Genomic DNA, 19,553 nt, shown 5'->3' on the forward strand with positions numbered 1-19,553 from the left:
TATATTCCTTTTTTCTTCCTCCACTTGAATAGCTTCCTGTACCATGATGCCACGGTCAGGTTGCTCATCCACCCTGCAGCTCCCACCCTCATCCAAACAAGCTGAAAGAACCGCAAACCTGTTGGACAATCGCAAAGACTGAGGCTCTTGCACTCCTGCCCTCTGGGTCTCCTTACCTGCCTCAGCTGCAGCCAAGCTCTCCTGTCCCTGACCACTGACCAAATCAGAAGACCCTATCCTAAGTGGTGTGACTGCCTCCTGGTTGAAAGTGTCCAGGTAACTTTCCTCCTCCCCGATGTGTCACAGTGTCTGCAGCTCAGACTCCAGTTCAATGACTCTGAGCTGAAACTCTTCCAACCGCAAATGCTTACTGCAGATGTGTTTGCCCTGGATCACACTGGCATCCAGGAGCTCCCACATGCTGCAGTCATGACAAATCGCCTGTTCTGCCATCCTTAATGTGTTTTAATTAACTACTTAATTATTTTATTGAATTATTTATTTTATTTTCCTTTTTTATATGTATTTTATTAAGCTTACCACTAGTTCCTTTACTATTTTAAACGTTAGGATTAGAATGGACCTTAATTGCTTCCCAGATACTCATCAAACAGGTAGCTTCTTCCCAAACCAATCACCTACCAGCTTGCCTGTGATGTTTGATACTATGTTTGATTTAAATTAAATTAAATTAAAAGCTTACCTGTATACTCACCCCGGCGTCTCTGTTTCCCTGCTCTCACTGTTGTTTGTGACGTCACTCTGATGTCACTTTTTGATTTTTCCCTGCTCCGCTCCCGCCGTGCTCCTCTCTCTCGGGTCTCTGACTCTGGGCTTTTGCCACGCTTTTTAAACCTCCGCTCCCGCCGTGCTCCTCTCTCTCGCTCTGTCTCTGGTCTCCGACTCTGGGCTTTTGCCACGCTTTTTAAACCTCCGCTCCCACCGTGCTCCTCTCTCTCCTTCTTGAATAAGGAATAGCCCTTAAATAACCTCTTTGACTGTTATGGCATTCTTCAAAGGGCCAATCAGCCATCTGTCATTGCTTCCAATTAAACTATGAAATTTTTTCAACTACATCACCTCCAACAGATACATAGGAATATGAGTAGGCATTTAGGCTCAACAGCCTGTTTAATGAGATCATGGCTGATCTGTGACTTAACTCCATATACCTGCCTTTGCCCCATATCCTTTGATGCCTTCGGCTCACAAATATCCATCAATTTCAGTTTTAAAATTAACAATTGACCTAGCATCAAATGGTGTTTACAGAAGAGAGTTACAAACTTCTACCATCCTTTGTGTGAAGAACTGTTTGCGAATTTCACTCCTGAAAGGTCTGGCTCTAATTTTTTGACTATGTCCCATAGTCCTATACTCCCCAACTAGGGGAAATAGTTTCTCCTAATCCATTCTAACTGTTCCACTTAATATCTTGAAAACCTATCAAATCACCCCCTAATCTTGTAAATTCCATGGAATAAAACATTAGTTTGTGTTATCTCTCCTCATAATTTAATTCTTGGAGTCCAGGTATCACTATGGTAAATCTGCACTGCACTCCCTCAAAGGCCACAATATCTTTTCTAAGGTATGGTGCCCAGAACTGCTCACAGTACTCCAGGTGTAATCTGACCAGAGCTTTGTACATTGTTATGACAGTGCTTCTACATCTTTTGTTAAGTTTTTTTTTTGAGGACTCATGTATTTTAGAATTATGGACATTGATTTATTTGGGTAAACTGAAAAGGATTCCATGGATATTTTTCACTGGGGTCATTGAAAGGACACAGAGGTCTTGTTTGAAAACAACATTTACTGGATGTCACCTGTCTTCAGATAAATACCCAGCAGGGGCTTTTTGACTTGGGGGAGATGTTTACAGAGAAGTGATCGGTCAAGATTTATAGGGGCCAGGGGGCTTGATTCTTGAGATATTGTTTTTGGTTTCGCTTTGGACAGTGTGTTGGGGTAAGGACAGTGTTTTGAAGGGAGTTTAAAAATCAACCTGCCAAGGACAAAACTCCAGCTCAGCCTTTTCCATTTCTTTGACGAGCTCTTAGAAGCAGTTGTAAGAAATAGAGAAATTGATGCTGCATTCCTCCTGAAAGGCCTGCCAGAAAGCCTTGTTGCTGTATTTCTCCTGGAAAGCCTGCCAAACTGATCTTCACCGTCCCCTGAAAAGAACTGTTCTAGCGAGAGATCCCAGTGACAACCACCTATGTGTATTTGGGACAACTGACATCTTTCCATATCTCTTTTTTCTTCAAGAATTAGAAAGTATTTGGCCCAAGTATTCTTTCTTGTCTTTTTTTTGATAACAGAGCTCTAAAAAGAAAATCCCTTATTTTTTCGGTTAACCAGTGTGTGTATGCGTGTGCGCGCGTGCGTGTGTAAGTATGTGGGGCTGAGGTAAAAGGGAACTTTCATATTTCACTCTGTGTTAATGCTTTGCATCGTTACTGTTATGTCTTGTTTTATAATAAATTGATAATTTTGTTGTTTATTCAGGAAACCTGGTTGGTGTATTTTATTCTGGGATAAAGAGTAGAGTCTATGATTGACTGTATCGGTAACTGCGTAAACATTTAACTATATGTTGTGACCTGTGGAGAAGTGGAACTAGAAAACTCAGTGCATTCCTCCCATTTTGGTCATAACAATAGCTGAAGCATGACTTCTACCCCTTGTATTCTATTCCTCGAGATATAAAGGCCAGCATTCCATCTGCCATTTTGATTATTTTCTGTACCTGTTCGTGATGTTTTAATGACTTATGCACCTGGTCCCCCAAATCTCTTTGAGCTCCCACTGTTTCTAGCTTTTAAGCATTTAGAAAGTACCACGTTCTAAGATTTTTAGGTCCTAAAGGATGACCTCACATTTGCTGACATTGAAATCCATTTGCCACAGTTTTTTCCATTCACTTAATCGATCAATACCTCTTTGCAATTTTATGCTTCCATCTACATCCTTACAATGCCTCCTATCTTTGTGCCATCGTTAAATTTGGATATGTGGCTTTCTACCCCATCATCTAAGTCATTAATGAAGACGGTGAATAGTTGAGGCCCCAACACAGATCCTTGCAGGACACCATTGGTCACGTCCTGCCAATTCGAGTACCTGCCCATTATCCCTACTCTCTGTCGTCTTCCCCTTAATCAATTTCCAAACCATTTGCCTTCAATCCCATGTGCTTTAACTTTAGCTAACAGCTTTTTATGAGGGACTTTATCAATTGCTTTCTGGAAGTCCATATAAATAACATCCATAGGCATTTCCCTGTCCACTACTTTAGTCATCTTTTCAAAAACAAAATGAATCAGATTCATCAGACTTGCCCTACCCTTTTCAAATCCTTGCTGTATCTCTCTGATCAGCTGAAAATTTTCACGGTATCATCACTCACTGTCATTACTGTATTAAATTGACAGCAACTTCATATGTGCAGTTAAATGCAAAATCCAGTCGTTGCTGTCAGTGATGCACTGCTCTTCCTTCCACAGGATGTGCTATTGGAGTCTTCGCAGATACAACACAAAATCAATGAATTGATGTGAAATTCAACTTTGCACTATTCTCGCTGCAAAAACCATTATTGAAATAAATGAGCTGTAACTGAATTTTTGCAGCCTACTGAGTCATAATTACGGATGAGAAACCCCTCTGGCCCTGAAAAATTAATTTTATAAGTGTGCAGTGTAATTCCCTCAGAATAAAAATTTAAAATTCTATGGTTTTTAAAATAATAAAACTTTTAACGAGTTTGTTCATGATATTTCAACTTCCACCTTAATCCTATGTGCATATCCCAATCTTTATTTTGCTTTCTTTAAAATGATTACAAATGGAATTCTAATCCATGCTTTTTTCTTCCTGGGTTGCTGTCTGACAACTCTTCAATCTGATTGGCAGATCAGCCTGCTTGATAACTTCACTGTTGCTGGACACCACAGATTCCTCATTGATGGCGCCAGATCCAAAGTCAGGTCTATATGGATGAAATAGACACTCTGAGGCCGGTCATTTTTTTGTGAGCAGCTTTTTTTGAGATCAGCAATAAGTGCTACCCTTCACTTTTAACCACAGAATCCAGGCCAGTATAGTCAGCAGACAAGGGTAAAATCATGACTTAATTTCCTAATGTTAAAAGCATTTCAAACATTATTAATCCTCAACATTTTTTATTTAAAATGTTTTGAAGACATGGTTTACATTTTAGAAATTTCTGGATTTCTCACACAAAAGGTAGTCTGGTTCAAAACTGGACAGAGGCAATAGAAATTAATCAAAATTCGATGAAAAGTTTTAGTCAGACAATACTGTAGGTCTGCAAGCAGATTACAATGCTACATTGCTTCCTAGAATACATTTTATTAAGGAGATTGTCCTTATGGTTTAAGAAACAGAATTGTTAGTTTTCCCCATAAAATTAGGAGAACGTGGTGGTGGGCGTGCGGTGGATTTCAAATTTACTTTGATAAAATATAAAATCTCTTTTAAAAAAAAAACAAAGGAGTGGGACCCATTTGTGGCTATAAACATGAACCATTATCAGATATTTCTGGTTTCACTCTACAATTCAGCGACCCGGCACCTTGTACTTGTTTACGTTTAAGACATAATTTGAGAGTTGTGGGAGGTCTAGATACAACTAAACCCACAAGTGACTCCTTGGAACAGATTTTGCAAGCAAACTTACACAAAAAAAAAATTGACACTGCAAAAGAAAAGGTCGAATCCCCACAAAATTGCGCAATTCCCAACCTTGTTTTTTTTCCTGGAGAGTTCTTCTTCATTGGTAACAAAAATAACTGACTTCTCAACCATACTTAATGCAGGAAATCCCACCCCCCTACTGCAAAAGAAAATACATTCTAGTTTACTTTTTGGATCATTTGTCTGATTGCTGTACACCTCACTGCATTGTGAGGCTGATGGCGCCTGAGCTACAGTGGCTCCCCCTGTCCCAGTGAAACCGGGGCTGGAATTTTTTGTTGGGCGGGAGGCCTCGTCCACCAGCTGAAAAGGTGGTGGCAAGCCCGCTTCTGCCTGGCCTGGGGAGCCAGACCAGGATTTTCATTCCTCTGGCCTTTAATTGGTCTTGGGCGGGACTTCCACCTCCTTGATGCAGGAAGTCCTGCCTCATGGAGTGGCCAGCCAATCAGAAGGTTGGCAGCTCTTAGTCCCAGCAGCCCTATCGGAAGCGGTGGCCACTGCTGGGACTACACCCAGCAATTGGAAGATAAAGGAAGGACAGCCCTGGAAGGTAAGTTTTTAGAGCCTCGCCGGGGACAATCGGTCGGGCCTCCGTGGGACACAGAGTGCCTGATCAGGAGGACTCCCCAGTCCGCAAGAAAATCGCTTGGTTTTATCAGGTGGGGTTTTTGGGGCCTCAGCTGCCAAGGGTAAAATACCCTCAGCGGATGCCCTAAAGTGCCAATTAATTGGGCACTTAAGGGTCTTGATTGGCCTGGGGCAGGCAGGCCATTTCTCACCGCCGCCCTGCATAAAATTGCAGCGAGGGCAGGAGGGGTTCCGGAATGGCTCACTCCCCGCCAGCCCGGTCGTTTGGGGGGGGGGGGGTAAAATTCTGGCCCTTGTCTCAATCACAACAATGGGAAGAATTAGGTCAGTGGAACCCTCAGTTCTGCAGTGGCCCCGCCCTCCGAGTGAAACCTTGAGTCACAATCACAACAATGGGAAGAATTAGGTCAGTGGAACACTCAGTTCTGCAGTGGCCCCGCCCCTCTGAGTGAAACCTTGTGTCACAATCACAACCATGGGAGAGGAGAATTAGGTCAGTGGAACTCTCCCAGGGAGCGTCGCGTGCCGGGCCTGCGCCAGCTCAGAACATTAAGCTCAGGTGGCACTGACAGTTGCAACAGACAAGCCAGAAAATGCCCACAGCTGAAGTATAACTTGTAAAATAAAGTCATTTAATTATGCAATTACTAATTTGGAAAAATAAAATCTTACTTTTAGATATCCCCCGGCTTGAAGCGAGAAAATATACGAAATAACCAGGAAATCTCCAGCTGGCAACAGTACATTATGTAAGTGGTGGACGAAAAGCATCATTTTATATACAGAATGGTGCGTCAGCCTATTAGACTAAAAAAAAAACAAGACTTTTGATATAGATTCCAATTGGTTTGAGTTGTAAACTGCGTTGGTATTGCTTCGGTAGTCCTTTTTAATGTGTAATTTAGTAGAGCTCTGTTAACCGCGGTGTGAGTGGCTGCCCGAGCTGTCAATCACGGCCTGCTTGGCTGAGCTGACGCTGCCATCAGGTTGGGTTGTACGGCGCCGGCAGCCGGTAAAAGTGCTGCTTTATCAGAGCAGATACTTGGCTGGGAGAATGCGGCGGGCTTTGGCTGCGAGCTCGTGTCTTGGACAGAACGTCTGAGTGCCAACGTTCGGGTTCCGAACGGACTCGCTCCAACGGTTTGCCCACCGGGCCCGCTGAACTGAAGGAGAAACACAGGGGGCGGGGACATAATCTCATTTGTTGGGGGAATGAAATAGAGGTAGGTGTTTAAAAGACAAGTGAAGTCTTTGAAATGTATATTGGATCCTCGGGTTTGCGTGAGGGGGAGGGGCTGAATGTTTTCTCTGGTTATTACTTGCCTGGCCTTGTGCTCTGGCTATTTTCTTCTTGCCGGTGACACTCCCACCTCAGTATTGCGCATGCGTGGAGTGCCCACCCCTTTACTCCAGTTGAGGGGGCAGGTCTGCGTTTGTGTTTTCATTGATACGTTTAGAAAATATTTGTGTGTAATTTCACGAAATCCTGAGATGGACCTTTCTAGACTAATTTTGAAAGGTAGAATTTAAAAAAAAATTCAAACATCCAAAAATTTGGTTCTGTTACTTGTATGATTTGTTCAGAATCTGATTATCTGAGTACTGTGCCATCGATTCTAAGCCTCCCCAGTTAGAAAGTGGCTCCGCTGGTTTAAGATCAAAGTTGCCAATTACATTGAACTGACCGTTTCTAAGATGTTAAAAAGTGCTATTTTAAGTTGTAAAATTTGAAAGAAAAATTCTGCAGATGCTGGCAATCAATAAAAACAAAGTGCTGGAAATACTCAACAGGTCAGGCAACATCTGCTGGGTGAGAAACAGTTAACATTTCAGGTCTGTGACCTTTCTCAGAACAGGCAAAGGTGAGAAAATAATTAGGTTTAAAGCAAGAGAAGGGGCGTGGTGGGTGGGAAAGAGAACAAAAGGAAAAGTGTGTGACAGCGCAAAGGGCAGGAGAGATTAAATAACAAAGATGTCATGGGACAAACCTGTGACCTCTACCAACTAGAAGGACAAGGGCAGCACATACATGGGAACACCACCACCTGCAAGTTCCCCTCCAAGTCACACACCATCCTGACTTGGAACAATATCGCTGTTCCTTCACTGTCGCTGGGTCAAAATCCTGGAACTTCCTTCCTAACAGCACTGTGGGTGTACCTACCCCACAAAGACTGCAGCGGTTCAAGAAGGCAGCTCACCACCACCTTCTCAAGGGCAATTAGGGATGGGCAATAAATGCTGGCCTGGCCAGCGACGCCCACATCCCATGAATGAATAAACAAAAAACAAAGGCAAAAAGAGTGTGAATTAATGCTTGTGGTGAAAGACAAAGCATTAGTCCAGAGAGAGTTAATGGCCAATGAGCAGCTCTGTCCAAAAGCACCACATGAAAAACGGGCACATGATTAAAAAAGAAAATGAAATGATGAAAAACTGAAAAATATTTAAAAAAAGGCCAGTCATTCTCTGAAATTGTTGAACTCGATGTTGAGCCTGCAAGGCTGTAGAGCGCCTAATTGAAAGATGAGGTGCTGCTCCTCGAGCTTGCATTGATGCCACTGGAACACTGCAGCAGGCGGAGGACAGAAATATGGGCAGTGAGCAGGGGTGTGTGTTGAAATAGCAAGCCACTGGAAGCTCAGGGTCATGCTTTCGGACTGAGCGGAGATGTTCTGCAAAGCGGTCACCAAATCTACATTTGGTCTCCCCAGTGTAGAGGTGACTGCATTGTGAGCAGTGTATGTAACATACTAAATTGAAGGAAGTACAAGTAAATCGCTGCTTCACCTGGAAGGAGTGTTTGGAGCCTTGGATGGTGAGGCGAGAGGAGGTAAAAGGGCGGGTATTACACCTCCTGCGATTGCATGGGAAGGGGACGAGGTGTCAGGGGTGATGGAAGAGTGGTTGAGGGTGTCGTGGAGGGAATGATCTACGGAATGTTGACAGGGGAGAGGAAGGGAAGATTTGTTTGGTAATGGCATCACGCTGGAGGTGGTGGAAATGGCAGAGGATGATCCTTTTGGATGTGGAGGCTGGTAGGGTGGAAAGTGAAGACAAGGGGAACCCTGTCACAGTTCTGGGAGGGAGGGGAAGGGGTGAGGGCAGAAGTGCGGGAAATGGGTCAGACAAGGTTGAGGGCCCTGTCGACCACAGTGGGGGGAATTCTAGGTTGAGGAAAAAGGAAAACGTCAAATACTGTGGAAGGTTACATCATCAGAACAGATATATCTGAGATGGAGAAAATGGGAGAATGGGATGGAATCCTTACAGGAAATGGGGTGTGAGGATGTGTAATCAAGGTAGCCATGGGAGTCAGTGGGTTTGTAATGCATCTTAGTGGACAGCCTATCCCCAGAGATGGAGACAGAAGTCGAGGAAGGGAAGTGTCGGAGATAGACCACGTAAAGGTGAGAGTAGGGTGAAAATTGGAAGCAAAGTTAATGAAGTTTTCAAGTTCGGGTTGAGAGCAGGAAGCGGTACTGATACAATCGCCAATGTACTGGAAAAAGAGGTGAGGGAGGGTACCTGAGTAGGACTGCTTTTAATTGTCCTTTTAAAAGATCATTGCCCTGTAAAGCTTGAGAGCCACCTTGCCCCTCTCCCAACACCCGCCCCCACCATTAATCAGTCTTTCACATCAGAAAGCATATCTTGTTTTTGATTTCACTAATGGCTTTGGCTCTTTTCCTCAAAACTATGATAATCCTGCTTTAAATGGTTGCAAATCTGGGTGGGTGCATGTAGACTGCAGTTTACTAAGTTCTCATGATGGACCTCCTGCACACTTTTTTTAAATTAACCTTATATCAATTAATTTAAGTGACATAGAGAATGGAGACTCTTTCCTCCCTGTTTTCTAGGCTTTTTAATTTCTAGCTGTTGCAACAAGGTTCTGTGCATGTATGTATTCAAGTTGTTCCCTAAACAGGACACTTAAAAGCTTTGAGCTAGGCAGGAACTGACAACAACAGCTTCTATTTATATAGCACCTTTAATGTAAAAACATCCCAAGGAGTTTCACAGAGGCATTGCAAAACAAAGGATGATGCCAAACCACATGAGGGCAGATGACCAAAAGCATTTTTTTTATTTGTTCATGGGATGTGAGTGTCGGTGGCCAGCATTTATTGCCCATCCCTAATTGCCCTTGAGAACTGCTGCAGTCCATGTGGGGTAGGTACACCCATGGTGCTGTTAGGAAGGGAGTTCCAGGATTTTGACCCAGCGACAGTGAAGGAACTGTTGTGGAGAAAATATAACCGCTTTCAAGTCCAGGATTATAGCAAAGAATTACCTTATTTTTCAAGCATATACAAGGGAGAAGTCTCTGGTTCACCCAAAGAGCCTCTCAGTGAAACAGAATTTGCAGCACACATTTATAGGATACAATCACCATTACTCATTTGTTCACGCTACCCCGACATATTCCAAGTCTGCAGCTTGATCAGTAACCTGGATTGTATTGTCCCACAAATATTCTGCTACTATCTTCTCCTGAACCTCGAAACTGTTAGCTCCCATAGTTTACCTCTTACTGCATCCTGCCTCATCTCTAGCCTTTCCCCTATCTTTGATTAGTGAAGCAAGGACAGTATGTTTACACTGTCATGGAACTGTATTTATTATTTCCTCAGATTAAAGCAGTGTGCCTTTAAGACTCTGTTAGAACAGTGTATGTTTAGGACAGAAAGAGAAACTTTTGGATTTCTGAGGCACAGTGTGCCAGTTGCACGTTACCTAGGCCACAGCAGGAGAGAGAGGTCGCATGGTGTACTGTATCAATTTAACTGTGTAAAAATTGGCTGAAACCTGTTTTGAGAGACTCACTAGCAAAGCGTGCAACTGAAGAAAAGAGCTGTTTATTTCTCTCAGCAAAAGTTCTGCAAGGAGCTACAGGCCAAGTTAATTGCCTAAGGAAGAAAAACCCTTTGAAGAGACAGTTTGTATTGCTGAAGTAAAATTTCAACTGAGAGACTGTCTGTTTTAAAATTCAAATTGGCCTATTGCTGTGCTCATCATTGAAAAACCTGTTTGATGCCTGCTGCAGCCGAAGTGTTTTGAATGCCTATTTACTAAGAGACTATTTCATCAAATCTGCGTGGAGACTTCGAGTGGCATTTGATTATTTTCACATTAGAATACCTCCCCCATCAGGAACGTAATCCACAAAGACTTATATGCCAGTTATTTATTCTTAAGAAACAGCTAATTTTTAAAACATAATTTTTAAAAGAAACTGGTTTACTGTGATTTTTGAGTGTATGTGTGTGAATGGGGGAATTAGGTTAAAATAGGTTTATAAGGCCTTTAGAGATAAGTTTGTCTTAATAGTGTTTAAGATTTAGTTGTAATAAATAGTTAATTTGTTGTTGTCTAAAGATACCTGGTTTGGTCTGTTTTATTCTGGGGGGTTACTAGAAGGTCTAATTTGGCTGTTTTCCGGTTTGGTGGGAAAACTTTAATAATATGCTGCAACTTGTGGAGTGATGGGACTGAATTGACAGTGCATTGCTCCCCCCTCAGTCTTAACATATTAATTGGACATCTTGTCCAGGATCAGATTAATTGGGGGCTCGCGTTTAGAATCGTTTTAATTGCTCGTCTCTGGGATAACATATAAATTGGGATCTTGCATCAGCATCATGTTAATTGCTCTCGCATCTGGGATCATGTTAATTGGAGACTTGGTTGTCGGGATCCAAATGTAATGCCAATTACAAAAAAAAACTGAAAGGAACCAGGTTTCTTGTATAAGAAGGTACAGTCTATACTATTGTGATGGCATTGGCAGTTGCAGCAGAGTTTCTGGGAAAGGAGAATGTGTCCATCCGTGACTTGACAACTTTAGCTAAGAATAAAAGAATTGGCGGCAAAATTGCAGTTAGAGTTGAAATCGGGTGATAATTGACCTAATAGCCCAACGTCTAAAATTAGAAGATGAGGAAGAAGGAGATGGTAAGTCAGAGAGTGATGCAGTGGAATTGGCTAAGATTCAGGGTTAGAAATGATAAAACTTGGACAGGAAAAAGAAATAGCAATAAGAAAACTTGAGGCTGATAAAGAATTAAGAAAACTTGAACTTGCAAAAGAGGAAAGGGAGACAGAGAGGGAATTTAGGTTGAGATGGATCCAAGACAAAGGGGTGGTCTTGACTCCAGGGAAAATTCGAGTCAGGAAGAATCTAAATTCAGCCCAGGACCCAACGCAAAGCTGTTTAATTTATAAAGGCTTCTGCAGATTATGAGATGGCAAAAAAGGCTGTTTTCGCTGCATATGAGTTAGTTTCTGAAGCTTACCATCAGAAGTTTCGGAATTTACGGAGATTGGCTGGGCAGGCATATGTAGAATTTGAGAGGGTGAAGCAAATTAATTTTGACCGTTCGATACAGGCATTAAAGATGGAAACCATATATGAGAACCATCGAGAATTGATTCTCTTGGAAGAGTTTAAAAATTCAATTCCTTCAGTAGTGAGAACCCGTGTAGATAATCTGAAAGTTTTGAAAGCTAGGCAAGCAGTGGAAATTGCTGATGATTCTGAGCTTGTGAATAAGCCAAAACCTTTTGTCCGTCACCCCCATAAACCTGAGAAAGAAACAAAGTGGGAGAGTGAAAGGATGGCAAGTAGCCGGGGACAAGAAGGAACAGCTGGGAATGCCCCAGGATCACCTCAGGCCAGAAAGGGAGGTGCTGACGGTAGAAGTGAGGTTCGCAAACCGAAGTGTTATCATTGCCACAAAGCAGATAATCTTCGTTGAGAATGCTGGAAATTGCGAGATAAACCCATAGGACTTGTTGGAATATGCAAAGCTAATGCAGAGGAAAAGACTCTAACTGAGAGTATAGCAGAACAGGCTATAGCTTTAATGGCAACTGTAAAACCAGATACAAAAACTTAAGTGAGTACAGAGGTTAAGAATAAGATACCTGAAAGCTATAATGAATTTTTGTCAAAGGGGAAAGTAACTCCATATCTTTTAGATGAGGCAGGAAAACCTATCATTATATTTGGGGATACAGGAGCAACCCAACCAGTCTTGCTGCGAAAAGATATAACTTTTCCACCGGAGAGCCCCTTGAACACAAAACGTTTAGTTCATGGAATTGGCAGGGAGTATATACTCATACCTTTATATAAAGTGACTTATAGAGAGTGACTTAATTTCTGGGATGATAACTGAAGGAGTTGTCCACAGTTTACCAGTAGAGGGAGTTGGTCTACTCCGAGGAAATACTTTTGATCCAGCCAAATCATCAGTTTCTCCTATAATTACAGAGGAACCAAGTGAAGTTAGGGAAACGGAACAATTACAGGAACAAGTTCCAGGAATATTTCCTGTGTATGTAGTCACCCAAGCAATGGCAAAACAGGATCCATTGTCGGAGGTAAAAGTGGCACTTCAAGTGGATAGCCAAGTATCTGAAACCTTATTTGGGGATTTAGATTATCCAAATGAGTTGTTTAACAGATCTTCTATCATTGCAGCACAGCCACCTGATCCAGAGATATGCTGAATAGCACAGAAGGCTCTGACAGAAACTGAGGCAAAAGGAGTTGCAGAAGGCTATTATATGGCAAACGGGGTTTTGAGGAGGAAATGGAGACCGCCTCATAGACTCGCGGATGAAGACTGGACAGTTGTTGAACAGATAGTAGTACTACCTAAATATCGCCAGAGATTATTATGGTTAGCACATGACATTCCTTTTGCAGGACATAAGGGAATTTGGAAGACCAGATCATGTGTAAGCCAACATTATTACTGACTAGGTCTTACACAGGATATGAGACAATTTTGTTGGACATGCCAAATGGTGGGAAAACCACAACCTACCATAAAACCGGCACCACTAGTTCCCATACCAGTGATTGAGGAACCATTTAGCAGGGTATTGGTAGACTGTGTAGGACCCTTGCCAAAAACAAAAGCGGGACATCAATACAAACTTACTATCATGGATATGGCTGCTCGATTTCCAGAGGCCATTCCTTTGAGGACAATTACTGCAAAATAGTAGTAGAAAAGTTAACCCAATTCTTTACGAGATATGGGTTACCGCTTGAAGTTCAATCGGATCAAGGTTTTAATTTCACGTCTAAGATATTTCAAGAAGTCATGGGTAATTTGGGCATTCAACAGTTGAAATCTTCAGCATATCACCCACAGTCACAGGGAACTTTAGAGAGATACCACCAAACTCTCAAAACAATGATTAGAACATTCTGTCACAAATATCTGCATGACTGGGATAAAGGACTAGACTTTCTTTTATTTGCCACCAGAGAACCATCGAATGAATCTACAGGCTTCAGTCCTTTCGAACTGGTTTATGGACATGAAGTAAGAGGTCCTCTAAAACTCTTAAAAGACAGATTCTTGGAATAAAAGAATGAATCTTCGATGTTGGACTATGTATCTATGTTCTGGGAAAGGCTCACAAAAGCTTGCGGTGTGGCTCAGGTACACCTTAAAGCATCCCAAGCCAACATGAAAAAATGGGCGGACAAGAATGCAAAAACCCATAATTTTCAACCAGGGGATGAAGTATTGGTGGTGTTATTGTTGCAGGGAGAACCATTAAAAGCACGGTTCAGAGGCCCATAGAGAGTGATCAAAAGAATGAGTAAAGTAGATTACTTGATTGACACCCCTGATCGTCGGAAGAAGAACCGGTTGTGCCACATCAATATGCTAAAGCCATATTATTGCAGGGAGGTGGATAAGCCAGTACAGGTATGTTAGGTAATCACAACTGTTGAGAAGGAAAAGGATAGTGAGGATGAGGCAGAAGGAGGCCTAGACAATTCTCAGATTGAACGTCCAACTATCGGATTAGTGAATACAGAATGGCTAGGAAAATTGGACAACATGCTTTTGCACTTTGAGGCAAAACAATGTGAAGACTTAACCAGGCTTTTCAAAACATTTAAAAGAGTCTATAGGGATAAGCTGGGATGTATAACCTTAGCCATACATGATGTGGATATAGGGGAAACTGTTCCTTTAAAACAACATCCTTACTGCTTAAATCTGGACCAACAGGCCCAAGTAAAAGCAGAAATCCAGTACATGCTGGAAAACAATTTGATCAAACCTAGTCAAAGCAGCTGGAGTTCACCAATAGTTCTAAAACCTAAACCTGACAGGTCAACCCGATTTTGTGTAGACTACAGAAAAGTCAATGCAGTAACGATGGCAGACTCCTACCCAATTTTGCGTTTAGAAGACTGTATTGACAGAGCGGGCAGTGCTAGCTTTCTTACCAAGATCGACTTGTTAGAGGGATACTGGCAAGTTCCTTTGACTCCTTAAGCCAAAGAGATATCAGCTTTTGTAATACCTGACAGTTTTTATCAGTGCTGGGTGATGCCATTTGGGCTAAAAAATGCCCCAGCCACTTTTCAAAGATTAATAAATTGGTGGTAGCCATTCTTCCCAACTGTGTAGTGTATCTCTGATGCACTAATTACAGTAACACTTGGCGAGAACATTTAAACCAGCTAAAAATTCTGTTTAAAAAGTTATAAGCAGTGGACTTAGTGTTAAATCTGGAAAAAAGCGAGTTTAGAAAAGCAAGAGTAACTTACCTCGGACACATAGTGGGGGCAAGGACAGGCATTGCCAAAAACAACAAAGGTACAAGCCTTAGAGTTCCCTATCCCTAACTATATATGGGAAATAATGAGGTTTTTAGGGATGTACAGTTTTTACAGGAAATTTGTACAGAATTTTAGTACTGTGGCTGCTCCATTAACCAATTTGCTGCAAAAAAAAACAAAGTAGTATGGTCAGATGAATGCCAGGCAGCTTTTGAAAAGCTAAAGGCAATCTTAACTAATGAAGCAATGTTGGCTGCTCTAAATTTTTCTAAATCCTTTAAAATAGCGATCGATGCCAGCGACCTGGGGTTGGGTGCAGTCCTATTGCAGGATGACGAATTGGGCACAGAGAAGCCAGTAGAGTACTTTTCCAGAAAACTAAATTGCCATCAAAAAAAAGTATTCCACTGTGGAAAAAGAAACATTAGGACTTTTGCTGGCTCTCAAACATTTCGAAGTATATGTCTGCCAAGGCTATAAAGAAATACTAATATACACTGACCATAACCCATTAACATCTGTGGAAAAATGTAAAAACCGAAATGCTAGAATATTTGGATGGAGTTTGTTGTTACAGCCTTACCATTTGAAAATTGTACATATTTCGTGGAAAAACAATGTTATCGCCACGCTTTGTCACGAATTTAACCATGTTAACTTGTATGGATGGCGATGGCGTCACGGACTTGTATTATTTTTTTCTCCTCGGATTAAAAAAAAAGTGCACTTTAAGGGAGAGAAGATTCTCGAAATCTGACGACACGGTGTACCACAGCTGCATTTTTGGTTACCCTGAGCAACAGCAGTAGAGAGCGGTCACAAAGTATGGTGTGTCCATTTGACTGTGGAGGTAACAGTTAGTTAGAACCAGTTAGTTCTGGGAGACTTTTCCAGCGAGGCAAACTGAAGAAAGGAGCTGTTTTATTCTCTCTCAAGAAAAATTCTAGAAAGCTACAAGCCAAGTTAATTCCCTGAGTAAGGAAGAAAAGCTTTTCTGCTTCAACAAATTATTTGTATTGCTATGCTCATGGTTGAAAGAACTGTTTAATGCTACTGCAGCCGAACTGTTTGAATGTTTATCAAGAACAGAGTATTTTCATCAAATTTGAATGAAGACTCCGAGTGAACTTTGATTATCTTCACATCAGAAGACCTCATTCACCGGGAATGTAAAACACAGAAAACTTACTTATTTATTTTATTCTTAGGAGACAGCTAATTTTTAAAACCTCTACCTTTAAAACTGGACCACTGTTATTTTTGAATGTATATGCATGAATGCGGGAGTTAGATTAAATTAAGAAGTTATAAGGTCCTTAGACATAGGTTTATCTTTAATAGTGTTTAAGATTTTTTTTTAAATAAATAGTAAATTTGTTGTCTGAAGATACCTGGTTTGGTCTGCTTTATTCTGGGGATACTAGAGTGTTTAATTTGGCTGTTTTTTACAATTTGCTGAAAGCTTAGTAATACACAGCAACCTGTGGAGTGACGGGACTGAATTAACAATGTGTTGCTCCTGCTGTGGTCATAACAATGGTATAAAGAACATGCTATAAATTATCAGTAGGGTGACTGGTGCGTGAATGTGGAAAATATTTTTTCCCAGTTTTTTTTTTTGCATTGCACTGAAATGCATTTTAAGAATGTAATTTCATTTCGCCAAGTGCGGAGGTGTCACGGAACCGTATTTATTTTCTCCTCTGATTAAAACAGTGTACCGTTAAGACAGAGAGAGAGAAGCCTTTGGATTTCTGAGGCACAGTGTGCCAATTGCACTTGTTACCTAGGCCACAGCAGGAGAGAGAGGTCACATGGTGTACTGTATCAATTTAACTGTAAAAACTGGCTGAAACCAGTTTTGAGAGACTCGCCAGCGAAGTGTGCAACTGAAGAAAAAAGCTGTCTATTTCTCTCAGCAAAAATTCTGCAAGGAGCTACAGGCCAAGTTAATTGCCTAACAAAGCTAAACCTTTGAAGAGACAGTTTGTATTGCTGAAGTAAAATTTCAACTGAGAGACTGTCAGTTTTAAAATTCAAGTTGACCTATTGCTATACTCATCATTGAAAAACCTGTTTGATGGCTGCTGCAGCCAGAGTGTTTTGAATGCCTATCAATTAAGAGACTAATTTCATCAAATCCGCGTGGAGACTTTGGCATTTGATTTTTCTCATTAGATTACCTCACCCATCAGGAACGTAACCCACAAAGACTTGTATGCCAGTTATTTATTTATTCTTAAGAAACAGCTAATTTTTAAAACATAATTTTTAAAAGAAACTGGTTTACTGTGATTTTTGAGTGTGTGTGTGTGAATGGGGGAGTTCGGTTAAAATAGGCTTTTAAAGATAGTTTTGTCTTAATGGTGTTTAAAATTTAGTTGTAATAAATAGTTAATTTGTTGTCTAGAGATACCTGGTTTGGTCTGTTTTATTCTGGGGGTTACCAGAGGGTTTAGTTTGGCTGTTTTCCAGTTGGTTGGGAAAACTTTAATAATATGCTGCAACTTGTGGAGTGATGGGTCTGAATTGACAGTACGTTGCTCCTGCCTCGGTCGTAACAACTCAGATTGTGGAGGCAATTAGGTACTGGGTTGTACAAATACCAGAATAATGGTCAAGCATCCCATCATTCAAGGGGCCCCTCACAACTACAGTGATTCCTCTAAATTTATCAATACACTCTAATACAAATTCTACTAATGTTGCTCTTCTGGTCCCACTTCAGAATGGCGATTATAGTTCCAGGTCAGGATGGTGTGTGACTTGGAGGGGAACTTGCAGGTGGTGGTGTTGCCATGCATCTGCTGCCCTTGTGGGTAGAGGTTGTGGGTTTGGAAGGTGCTGTCTAAGGAGTCTTGGTGCATTGCTGCAGTGCATCTTGTAGATGGTACGCATTGCTGCCATGGTGCGTCAGTGGTGGAGAGAGTGAATGTTTGTAGATGGGGTGCCTATCAGGCAGGCTGCTTTATCCTGTATGGTGTTGAGCTTCTTGAGTGTTGTTGGAGCTGCACCCATCCAGGCAAGTGGAGAGTATTTCATCACACTCTTGACTTGTGCCTTGCAGATGATGGACAGGCTTTGGGGAGTCAGGAGGTGAGTTACCCACCGCAGGATTCTTAGCCTCTGACCTGCTCTTGTAACCATGGTATTTATATGGCTACTCCAGTTCAGTCTCTCTTCAATGGTAATCCCCAGGATGCTGATAGTTGGGGATTCAGTGATCAGAATACCATTGAATGTCAAGGGGAGATGATTAGATTCTCTCGTGTTTGAGATAGTCTTTGCCTGGCACTTGTGTGGCACGAATGTTACTTGCCACTTATCAGCCCAAGCCTGGATATTGTGCAGGTCTTGCTGCATTTCTACACGGACTGCTTCAGTATCTGAGGAGTCGTGAATGGTGCTGAACATTGTGCAATCATCAACGAACATCCCCACTTCTGACCTTATGATTGAAGGAAGGTCATTGATGAAGCAGCTGAAGATGGTTGGGCCTAGGACACTACCCTGAGGAACTCCTGCAGTGATGTCCTGGAGCTGATGATTGACCTCCCACAACCATCTTCCTTTGCACTAGGTTTGACTCCAACCAGTGGAGAATTTTCCCCTGATTCCCATTGACTCCAGTTTTGCTAAGGCTCCTCAATGCCCTACTCGGTCAAATGCTGCCTTGATGTCAAGGGAAGTCACTCTCCCCTCACCTCTTGAGCTCAGCTCTTTTGTCCATGTTTGAACAAAGGTTGTAATAACGTCAGGAGCTGAGTGGCCCTGGCAGTACCCAAAATGAGCATCAGTGAGCAGGTTATTGCAAAGCAAGTGCCACTAGATAGCACTATTGATGACACTTTTCATCATTTTACTGATGATCGAGAGTAGACTGATGGGGCAGTAATTGGCTGGATTAGAATTGTCCTGCTTTTTTATTTATTTTTTTATTTAGAGATACAGCACTGAAACAGGCCCTTTGGCCCACCGAGTCTGTGCCGACCAACAACCACCCATTTATACTAATCCTACATTAACCCCATATTCTCTACCACATCCCCACCATTCTCCTACCACCTACTTACACTAGGGGCAATTTACAATGGCCAATTTACCTATCAACCTGCAAGTCTTTGGCTGTGGGAGGAAACCGGAGCACCCAGCAGAAACTCATGCAGACACAGGGAGAACTTGCAAACTCTGCACAGGCAGTACCCAGAACCGAACCCAGGTCGCTGGAGTTGTAAGGCTGCGGTGCTAACCACTGCGCCGCCAATTTTGTTGGCTGTTCGTCCAGCTCATCCATGACTGGCAGAAACTGGCCTGCATTGAGGGCGGTATCAGTGAAAGCATTTTCCCTGGAGTACAGTTCTAGGTAGTGTTCCACCCCGCGGTTTAAGGAAGTCTTAACAGTACACTTAGAAAAGCACAGTATGATTAGAACAAGCCAACATGGTTTTACTAAAAGGACATCCTGCTTGACAATTTTATTAGAGTTTTTTGAGGATGTAACTCGTAAGGTCGATAAAGGGGAACTAATAGATGTAGTACACCTGGATTTCCAAAAGGCATTCGATAAGGTGCCACACAAAGGTTAATGGGCAAGATAAGGGCTCATGGAGTTGCAAGTAATAGTGTTAGTAAGGAGACC

At 42.0% G+C, this 19,553-nt stretch overlaps 1 protein-coding gene and 1 long non-coding RNA gene across 5 annotated transcripts in view; one reads left to right on the forward strand and one right to left on the reverse strand.

The window, feature by feature from the left end:
• Positions 1-3,819: 3,819 nt before the first annotated feature.
• On the reverse strand, positions 3,820-6,713 carry LOC137371966 (uncharacterized). The gene is made up of 3 exons (XR_010975324.1): positions 6,634-6,713; positions 5,983-6,117; positions 3,820-3,994 (listed from the first exon to the last, which is right to left on the reverse strand). It is a non-coding gene; the product is annotated as an uncharacterized lncRNA (long non-coding RNA).
• clocka (clock circadian regulator a) overlaps positions 5,205-19,553 on the forward strand; it is a 280,411-nt gene continuing 266,062 nt past the window's right edge. For 3 of the 4 annotated variants that reach the window (XM_068035091.1, XM_068035120.1, XM_068035111.1), the window contains exon 1: positions 6,265-6,533. The gene's annotated coding sequence lies outside the window, so the exon portion shown is untranslated. Of the gene's footprint in view, positions 5,273-5,988; positions 6,060-6,264; positions 6,534-19,553 lie in introns of those variants that run through there. The other variant, XM_068035102.1, reaches the window with a different exon arrangement.

This window comes from Heterodontus francisci, chromosome 1 (assembly GCF_036365525.1).
Source record: "Heterodontus francisci isolate sHetFra1 chromosome 1, sHetFra1.hap1, whole genome shotgun sequence".
Lineage (NCBI taxonomy): Eukaryota > Metazoa > Chordata > Chondrichthyes > Heterodontiformes > Heterodontidae > Heterodontus > Heterodontus francisci.